Raw genomic sequence first — 10,705 nt, forward strand, 5'->3', positions numbered from 1 at the left:
AAATTGAAACTTCATGTCATATCTAAAAATATTGTAACAAATGGCTTTTCAATGTTGTGCTTACCTTTGGATGAGCTTTAATATTTCAAATACTGTGGAATTAAAGCGTATTTAGGTTGTCTATGAGCTCTTGAATTGATTAAGGTTGCAAAGAGTAGATTCTGCGTCTGGTAATAAAAAGCGGGACATTATTGTTCTATTTATACAAAAAAGTGGTTAACCCCAATTGGAGTGACGAAAAGGTAGCTCTCATCTAAAGGGTAAAATGACCATAATAAGGTTGTAACTTGCAGGTAATTGTATCTGTGCCTTTTAAGTAACTGATATACTTCCACACAACTTTTATATTCTATGTTCCCTGCAATTGGATGTTTTCAATATTTTATAAAGTTGATACTTGTATGATGTGCCATTGCCAGTTGGCAATATCTTTGAAGGATTAATGACCATTAGTCATTGAAGCTGAGGTCAGTTTCTTAGCAAAAATAAATTTCTGTAGGTCTTTAGGCTGGAACAATTTTGGCTTGTGTGGTATGAAAATCCATTTTGGGTTGAAGAACACAAAGTTCAATCTATAGCAAAACAATTCAGAATGAAAATAAGGAAAACATTTTCAATTGAAAAATTTGTTAAATATCTGCTAACCTTGCAAAATGTAATGATGCTCATTTGAGAAATATACGCCAGATATAAACCACTCTCCAGCAAATATTTTATATAATTCAACCAGTGGGATGGTAATATTGGATAAACCAATTTACCTTAGGCACATTCCTCAAGCTAACTAACCTTTCGTACCTCCAATTGTTAGGAGCCGTTAACATGTAAAGAAGAGCCTGAACACAGAATTACACCAAAATTTCACATTTGTTAAAATCAGACTTTAGAAAAATGAAACCAAGCACCACCAATTTAATGCTATAGCTTGAGATTGCTGCTATAAACTCAGTTCTACCTTTTACCTTCACCCTCCCCCAATATTTCCATTATCTTTCAAAATCTTGAAGGTTCATTCACCTCTTCTGGGATTGACCCAAAAAATATACGACAGCCCTCCAGAATTTACTTTAGTTTTTGGTATTCTAGCTATTCCTTGAAGTAATAATTATATACAAATATCACTCAATTAGCTTTTTGCTTGATGCTGCTCCAATTTTCTTTTAAAGACTTCACCGTTATACACTCTTCAGCTCTTTATCTTGGCTCTGGACATGCATTGATTTTTTTTTTCCAAGTCTGCTACCACAGATTCTTTGTTTCTAACCTAAGTTTTCTGCTGCAAGGTTCTGTGAGGAGCACTAGATCCCTAGTGGCCCTCACAGATGAGAGTTGAGGAAAAGCCTTCATGAGAACAGAAGTTCAGGGGAATTTGAAGGCATTTCAAAATTACAAAAAATTTTAAAAGGGTAAAAGACTGAAATGATTGTTTCCATTGTTTTATTGTATTGGTAACAAAAAAAGACTGAAGATTATTGAAATAAATGGATAGGAACAAGTTAAGGTTTGAAGAGGGGCGATAAATTAGAAACGAAGGACCAAGGATATGGGAATAAATTGGAATCCATGAATTCAATTTTAAAACTACCAATGGTATGTTACAGTGGATCTTATGGTGACTGTCTGTACCTAATCATCTTGATGTGGAGATGCCAGTGTTGGACTGGAGTAAGCACAGTAAGAAGTCTCTCAACACCAGGTTAAAGTCCAACAGGTTTATTTTGTAGCACAAGCTTTCAAAGTGCTGCTCTTTCATCAGGTGAGTGGGAGTTCTGTTCACAAACAGAATGTAAAGACACAAACTTAATTTACAAAATAATAGTTGGAATGCAGGCCTTTACAGGTAATCAAGTCTTAAAGGTACAGACAATGTGAGTGGAGACATGGTTAAGCACAGGTTAGAGAGATGTGGATTGTCTCCAGTCAGGACAGGTTAATGAGATTTTGCAAGCCCAAGCAAGTTGTGGGGGTTACAGATAGCATGACATGAACCCAAGATCCAGGTTGAGGCCGTCCTCATGTCCGGAACTTGGCTATCGGTCTCCACTCAGCGACTCTGCGTTGTTGTGTGTCATGAAGGCTGCTTTGGAGAACGCTTACCCGAAGATCAAAGGTCAAATGCCTGTGACTGCTGAAGTATTCTCCAACAGGAAGAGAACAGTCTTGCCTGGTGATGGTCAAGCGGTGTTCATTCATCTGTTGTCAGTGTATCATGCCTTGGGACATCCTTTCCTGAAGCGTATCAGGTAGACAACATTGGCTGAGTTGCAAGTGAAAGTACTGTGTACTTGATGGATGGTGTTGCCAAATAAGATGGCATCTGTAATCCATAAAATACTACAGCACATGCATGGTCCTACCACCGGCATCTTCGTAAAAATGTGTAATTTATTTAACTTCTGCTCCTTGGGGGGATTTCTAGGTGGGAATTTTATTACTTTCTACATTTCTGAACAATCGTTTTTTTCCTCTTTGCATTTTATTATTCTTTGCAGCAGTTGTCTATGGGTACACTTAAGTATATTTTCTATCATTTGAATTCCTCTTACAGCTATCTGTAATTTTGCTGCAATTCCTCTTGATGAACACCTTATCAACCTTTTGATGGTTGATCTTGATTTGAATCTGTTTCTCAGCAGTGTTATTGTGCTTGAACCATCAATTTAATGTTACACATCCTTGTTTAAGACTTAACTGTTGAACTGTTCCTATTCCTATATCAAAGTAATGGTGTTTCATGTGGAGATTGATAAGTCTAACTGTTAATACTGACATGTTTATTTTCAGTTGCAGCAAGAAATCATGAGGGTCATTTTTTAAACAGTAAATATTGATGTTTACATTTATACTTGTAACCCGGAATTTGCACAATTGCCAATTATTTGCTTTCATGGAGGACACAAATGGATCCAATCAACCACAAATAACAGCTTGCATTTCTTGAACTTCAATTTTCAAATAAAATCCCATGGTTCTTCAGAGTTGTACTCAACCAAGAATGGGAGTTGATCCACATAGGGAGACATAAGTAGGGGTTGATGGATGGACTTTTAAGGAGAGGGATGTGCAGAAATATGGAAAACGAATTTCAGGAAGTTGCACAGCTGTCAATCTTGAAGGTTGTTCACAAAATGAAGAGTGTCATAGACGTGAAGAAATTAAAACAAATTTAGTGTTACAATTTGGGTTTTTAATGTGTTTTCATTAAACTTCATGATCACAAAGTGAACTTGTGATCTTTTCTAAAGTTGCTCTCCTCTTGAAGTGTCACTTCAAGTCTTCTGCAAGGTCTGAAAGATTGCCTGCTTTCTGTAGCAAGCATTGGATATTGAACAAATTCTCTTTCATAAATGGAAACCAAGAGTTTATATTACAGGATACTGGGTGAGATAGGAAACATTAAGAGAATAGTAAGTTTAAGTCAGAATAGGGAGAAAGTAGTGATGTCTAAATCAGAGTTACTGCATGTAAGTTACAGATGCACATGACATTGTGGAAATATGATGATGTGATGAGGCTTGGCTTAAGGAAGGGTGGGATAGGGTGTTAAATAGTCCTTGGCTCAAGGTGCTCAGAAAAGAGAGTAGTAGTGGTGGAACTATTGGTCAAGGAGAACATTGCAGGGCCACTTCTAGCAGCTGTGTTCTTCAGGGTTCTGCAAATTCAGTCAGTGGTGGTATTACTGAGCCAGTTTTGATGGACACAGGTCTCCCATTCAGAGCACATTCTCTGCCTTTATGGGGCAGGATACATCTAGGAGTAATGATGGGGGCATCTAAGACATTATTTTGAAGGACTCCTGAGAGTTTAACTATCAGGCTGTTGCTTGTTGAGCCTGTGGGATAGTTGTCCCAATTTTGGCACATGTCCCAGATGTTGGTATGGAGGACTTTGTAAGCTTAATTTGATCCTAGATGGTCTGTCTAATGGTGTGATTAAACATTTTCATAGTAGATTGCTAAAGCATTTCAGAGGACAGTCAAGAAGCCAAACGTATTGCTGAGAGTTTGCAGACAAAAGCCAGACTAAATAAGAGGCAAATTTCCTTCCTTTAAGTTAGTATGACTATTATTAGCCAGACTGTCAAAAGCTAGATTGCATTTTGCTTTACTATAGTCTGTGTTATGAACCAGATGGATTTTTGCAACAATTTCTGACAATCTGGCAATTCTAATGTGTATTGCAATTTACTATTTGGGCAGCATAATGGTCATGAAGTATAATTGTTTCTCATGGTTGACAATCCCAAAATGTCTGCAGTACAATTTCCTTGAACTTATCAACAGTAAGTATCCATGTTGTGTGTATGAATGGACAGTTCTCACCTTTCACTTTGCAGGCTGCTGTGAGTTTTGTGATCACCTGTAATATTTAAGCAAATAACTTGTGAATTATGAATCACAAAGGGAATATTCAAGATTACATCTCTCAGAAGAGGAATGGAACTGTGCCCCACATAATAAGTATTTGGTTCCTGTGCTATAGAATTATAGAATATTGGTTCATAGTGATTTAGCCCTTGAAGAATCCTGCTAACTGATCAGGGACTAATCATTTGCTGTCAGCAGCACCTTGCTCATAATGTTTGGAATGGTAGGAGTGTAAAATACAAGGACTGGTTGAGGCCAATAGCATAGATGCATTTCAGAACCTAGGTAAATGCATCAGGAAGAAATAAATAAAAGGATTTGCTGATTGGGTTAGATGAAGTTTTGTGGAGCACAAATACCAATATAGATGAGTTGACCTAAACGGTCTGTATTTATGCTGTTGACCCTGTTTAACAGGAACTCAATTTTCCTGCCAGATCAGCAATTTGTGCATTCATGTTCACAGATCTGTGATCAGTAAATGTTAAATTATCAAGAACAGAATTGAAAAAGTCGTAGCAAAGCAATGCGAAAGTGGAAATAAAACTAAGGAGCATTGGAATTCCAAAGTTTTGAATAACAAGTTAAAGTGAAAGACTGAATTTTATATGGGGAAGAGGAATAACACGCAGGATGCCATATTTGCAGCATTGTATTGAGAGAAATGTTTGGAGATACACTAACCATAGCAATGACAAAATAAAGGAAATATCGTGATAAGGAGATCAGAAACTTATTCATACAGTTTGCCTGGAAATGCAAAGGAGAAAAACCCCAACTTTAAAATGGATAACTTTGGTAGCTGTTGCGGAGAAGCCTTTTGAACAAAAGGGGGAAAGGGGCTTATTTGCCTCAGTTTTAATAATGAAGGGAATGTTGCTGAACAGAGACATGTTGAAGTTTTTTATCTTGCACACACCAGGACAAATGCACAAATCACAGATTTCAAACAGTCACAATCTCTTCTAGAGGAAGAAAAGTACTGATTGGTTAAGTTGTCTCTGACCAAGGCATTGAAATGGAGAAAGCCATAGGGGACTATCGCTTTCTAAGCTCCTGGGTAACTTTTAAAAAGTTGCTGGGTTTGAACGTATTCCTTTTGTTTGCAGAGAATGGGTCCCTGCATGTGAATGTGTATTGTTTCTAGCAAGTATAATTGAGTCACATTACCAGCTTGATTGATCTTAAATTGGTTGTTAGTGTAGCTATGAGCGCACAGGATCGGGCATGACTAACTGAACAATCACATCTAACAGTAGACATATTTTTGGTTTTGAGTGTGAGCTAGTTGATTATGGTCTGCATGCTGCCTATTGAAAAACTGAAGGAATATACTGTTCAATTCAGTTAGCTAATTGTTGCTTTTTGGCATTGCACCAGTGCTGAAATTCATACATGATTGTGTGATAGGCAGAACAGCTTTCTGGACTGATAGCATCCTTTTAGGGGGAAATACTACTCATGTCTTGGCAAATCTTCCTTTCTCCTGTAATATAAATTGTTTTGATCATTTAAAATTTGGCATTCTTGTATTTGCCTTGATGTGTGCAAGATGAAAAGCTTCAGCGATGTTCAAGGTCTGTGCTCCCTACCAACTGAGTAAAGGAAATGTGGAAGTTCACGGAGCTCAAAGGGGATAATTAGGCAAACACCAATAAATGATCAAAATTTGAAAGGCAACTATTTCATTTGCAAGAAAAATAAAAATAAGGTTTTGGGTTTTTTATTGCCCCATTTTTGTGCGTAGAGGAAAGGTATTGTTCAGGTAGAAATTACAGAATGGCTGCATCAGCATTTTTCTGCTAAAATTATTGCACATGTGAAACTGTTGATAATACAGTTGAATATCCTTCATTATATATTTGTTCAATAAACATCTACCATCATTCTGAAACTTTGGCATCTTTCTATTTGTCAACATAGAAGCCGTGAACACAGTCTAAGTTTTTTTTAACTCGCACAATTTCTGGAAGTAGCATTCTGTGCAAGTCAACATTCAGTAATATGTGCCAGCCGCCACAACTCCCTTTTCATCCAAACCATAGCCAGATGCTACTTGCCCTTTGCTGTGATGCCCCCTTTGAGATATTGCTCCTTTAATGGCTGCTAGCAGGGCAGCCATGTCAATAATGGTGATATCTGGCAATTTCATCCATGTTGTATGATTTACCAGATAAACAACGAGCAGTAAAACACCCACAAAAATTAAACATTTTGAACACAATATTTGCAGTTATTTATCTTGCTATTTTCCCACCCCATACAGATTTAAAATACACATGTATATGCTGTACAATTTAGATAACATGCAATCGATTGTTTTAGTTGCTAATCAAAAGTAATTATTCATGTATGGCTTGCAATTTTTAATGTGTGGCTAATATACTTGATAGCCTCTGGTTACATAGCTAGAGATCAAGCTGAATATTGAGGCTGAGAGATTGCAATGAAGTAGATTAATGGAGAGTGGAATCAACAAAAGAATGAAGGTGATTATACTTGGGAAGAGTAAGTAAAAGCCCTGAGAGGAAATGAAGCAAGTTGAAATTTATATAGATTTGTTAGGGCCCTGCCAAAGGCTTCAAAGGTGAAAATTACTGTTTAAAAAATGTTTGAATAACATGACTAAAGTCGCTGAATGTTTTAAGTTATAGCATTTAAGGTGATAATTTGAGAACTGCAGCAATACCTTTTCATAACTGAAAATTATTTAAATGCATCTGCATTGTCACTTTAATGGTCAGGAGGATCATCTTCCGACGATTGGCTGAACAGAAGCAAATTTCTGAAAATAAAGGAAAATGGATCAGAACTGAGATTAAAAGGATGGGAAAACTTTAATGAAGAGAGAATAGGGTTTAAAGCAGGGAATGACATTGGACTTTAAACAGTAAAACAGATGTTGGATGTAATAGGTAAGATAAGGGTGCACCATCTGTGGCTAACTAAGGAAGTTGAAGATGATATCAAATTCGTAGAAAAGGCACACAATGCTGTGAAAACTAGTAGACCATGAGATCATCAAAATTTTAGAAACCTGCAAAGGTTGACTAAAAATATAGAGGGAGAAATTAGAATTAGACTCAACTGTCAAGAAATATATAAAGAGTAAAAGCTTTGACAAAAGAGTAGCTAGTGTGAACGTTAGTTCTTTGAAGGATGAAACTGAGCAATTAATGGGAAATAAGGAAATGGAAATAAATGAACAAGTATTTGTATCTGTCTTCACAGACACAAAGGTTTGAATGGTAAAAAGCAAGGGTCAAAAGGGAGGGAGTAATTAGCAGTGGTGAGCTTACCAGTCCTAAGCTGACAAGTCCCGTGGGCCTGATGACATACACCTTGCGTCTTAAAAGAACTGGCTGCAGAGATGGTGGATGTGTTGGTTGTAGTCTTCAAAATTTCCTAGAGTTCTGGAAAGTTTTCATGCTGAAAAACCACCAATATAGCATATTTATTCGAGAGGAAGACAAAAAACTGGAAACCACAGGCCAAAACCTGACTTTTGGAAAATGCTAGAATTGAGGGACTAGTAGCAGGGCGTTTCAAATTATAATGCTATCAAGCAAAATCAACATGGTTTTTTTGAAAGGGAAATCGTGTTTGATAGTTGATGTAGCAAATGCATAAAGGGGAACAAATAGGAGTAGAGTATTTGGATTTGCAAAAGGCATTCAACAAGGTACCACAAAAAAAAGCTCATGGTGTTGGGTGCAATACATTAGCATGGATAGTGTTTTCTGCCAGTTAGTCAATCAGGATAAGTGTCATTTTCAAGTTGGCAAACTGGCTAATGGGGATGCTGCAGATTAGTGCCAGGACCTCCCCTACATATCATCTATATTGACTTGGATGAAGAGACTGGGTGTTTTGTCGTCAAATTTGCTAACTGTAAAAATAGGAAAGCAAGTTGAGGACACACGGGATCTGCAAAGGGATATAGATAGGTGAATTGGCAACTGTGGGAAAATACAAGATCGTCCACTTTGACATGAAAATTAGAAAAGCAGAATATTTAAATAGCAAGAATGCTGTGGTACAGAGCAATCTGACTGTCTTTGTACATGAATCTCAAAACATTACCATGCATGGACAGGAAGTAATTAGGAAGGCAAATTGGCTACTGCCTTTATTGGAAGGGGGTGGAACGTAAAAGTAGGGAAGTCATATTACAATTATACAAAGCATTGAGGAGACTACACCCTAGAGCATTATGATTTTGAAGATGGGATATACTTGCATTGGTGCGAGTATAAAGAAGGTTCACCTGGGATGAAGAGCTTTTCTAATTATGGAAGGTTGGGCTTATACTAATTGGAGTTTTGATACTGAAACAAAGATTCTGAGAGGGCTTGCAAGAGTAGATGCTAGAGGAAGTTTTCCCATTGGGAAATTCTAAGGAGTGCAGTTTCAAAACAAGGTGTCTCCAATTTCATGTGGTGGTTGGCGGGGAGGGGGGAGACTTAGGGTGGTTAATCTTTGGAGTTGTACCCAAGAGAACAGTGGAATATGTCATTGAATATTTCAAAGCAGAGTTAAATAGATTCTTGATCTACAAGGAAGTCAAGGTTCTAGTCATGGATTTCAGACAGGAAATGAGTTAAGGCAACAATCAGATCTGCCATTATCTTATTGAATGATGGAGCAAATTCAAGGGGCCAAATGGCTGGCACCTGCTCCTATGTTTCCAAAATTATTGAAGTTGGAGTTGAAAGAGAAGTAGCTCCTTAGAGCAAGCAAATATGTGAAAAGAATGCGAAGGGATTTACAGAAGTTAGAGGAGTCAGCTTTGTTGAGATTACAAATGAATTGGAGTGTGCAAATATGTGTCATGCACTTACTGTATGCAACATTACGTTTTTAGCAGCAAACATGGAACAACAATTTTTGCATAAATTTAAGTTACACGGTGTGACAAAGTAAAAAGCAGCAAATTAGACCTGAAAAGGTAACACCTGTTAATAGTAAGTTTGCAGATGACACCAAGATTGGCATAGTGGACAGTGAAGAAAGTAATCTCTAATTGCAATGGGATCTTGACCAATTGCGCCAGTGGGCTGACGAATGACAGATGGAGTTTAATTTAATACCAAGGTGATGCATTTTGGTAGACTGAAACGGGGTAGGACTTATTCAGTTAATGGTAGGGTGTTGGGGGAGAGTTACAGAGCAAAGTGATCTAGGGGGTACAGGTTCATAATGGAGTCACAGGTGGACAGACTGGTGAAGAAGTCATTCAGCATGCTTGGTTTCATTGGTCAAAATATTGAATTCAGGAGTTGGGATGTCTTGAAGTTGTACAAGACCTTGGTAAGGCCACCCTTGGAATACTGTGTACAGTTCTGGTCACCTATTATAGAAAGGATATTATTAAAATAGAGTGCCAAAAAGATTTCCTAGGATGCTACTGGAACTTGATGGTTTGAGTTATAAGACGAGGGTGGATAGACTGGGATTTTTTTCTCTGGAGCATAGAAGGCTGAGGGGTGATCTTATGGAGATCTATAAAATAATGAGGGGCATAGATCAGTTAGTCAATACTTTTTCCTAAAGGTAGGGGTGTCTAAAACTAGGGGGCATAGGTTTAAGGTGAGAGGGGAGAGATGCAAAAGTGTCCAGAGGGGCAATTTTTTCACACAGGGTGATGAGTGCCTGGAACAAGCTGCCAGAGGTAGTGGTGGAGGCGGGGAAAATTTTGTCTCAAGTATTTACAGTTACATGGGTAAGATGGGTATAGAGGGATGTGGGCAATTGGGACGAGCTTTGGGGTTTAAAAGGGGTGCATGGACAAGTGGGTCAAAGGGCCTGTTTCCATGTTGTAAACCTCTGACTCTATGTACAAGCTAACAGTGAAGAAACTAGCTAGAAAACTCTCAATGAGAAACTAACCATTTGGGGGGAAAAAAGTCATTTTTCTTTTAGTAACCTGTAATGCCTGCTACTGACATAATATTTCGTGTTCCTAATAGATGTGTCACTTGGAATTTATTGCTTTACATAAATTGTTAGACTCTTGCTGCCAATCATATGTTAGCTTCTGGCTCATGTCGTCTTCCTTCAATTCTACCTATTGTTGCTCTGGTTTGCAAGTAGTTCAGGTTTATGTAAAACAGTTCCTTTTCTTTGTCTCACCACTGGCCATTAATTATCCCCTTCTTTTAAAGTTTTACTTCCTGTAGTTGTAGTCTGGATTGCAACTCCATCTATGTCCAGTGATGGAAATGAGCAAATCCAGGAAATTTGGTTGCTGTTAATTTCAGCAAAAAAGGCAGCATTATTTCCATATCAACCCTTAGATGTGGCACCAAATAAGGAGAATTGACTCCCCTTGCTGCTGC

Source organism: Carcharhinus amblyrhynchos, chromosome 13 (assembly GCF_965287045.1).
Source record: "Carcharhinus amblyrhynchos chromosome 13, sCarAmb.v2.hapA, whole genome shotgun sequence".
Lineage (NCBI taxonomy): Eukaryota > Metazoa > Chordata > Chondrichthyes > Carcharhiniformes > Carcharhinidae > Carcharhinus > Carcharhinus amblyrhynchos.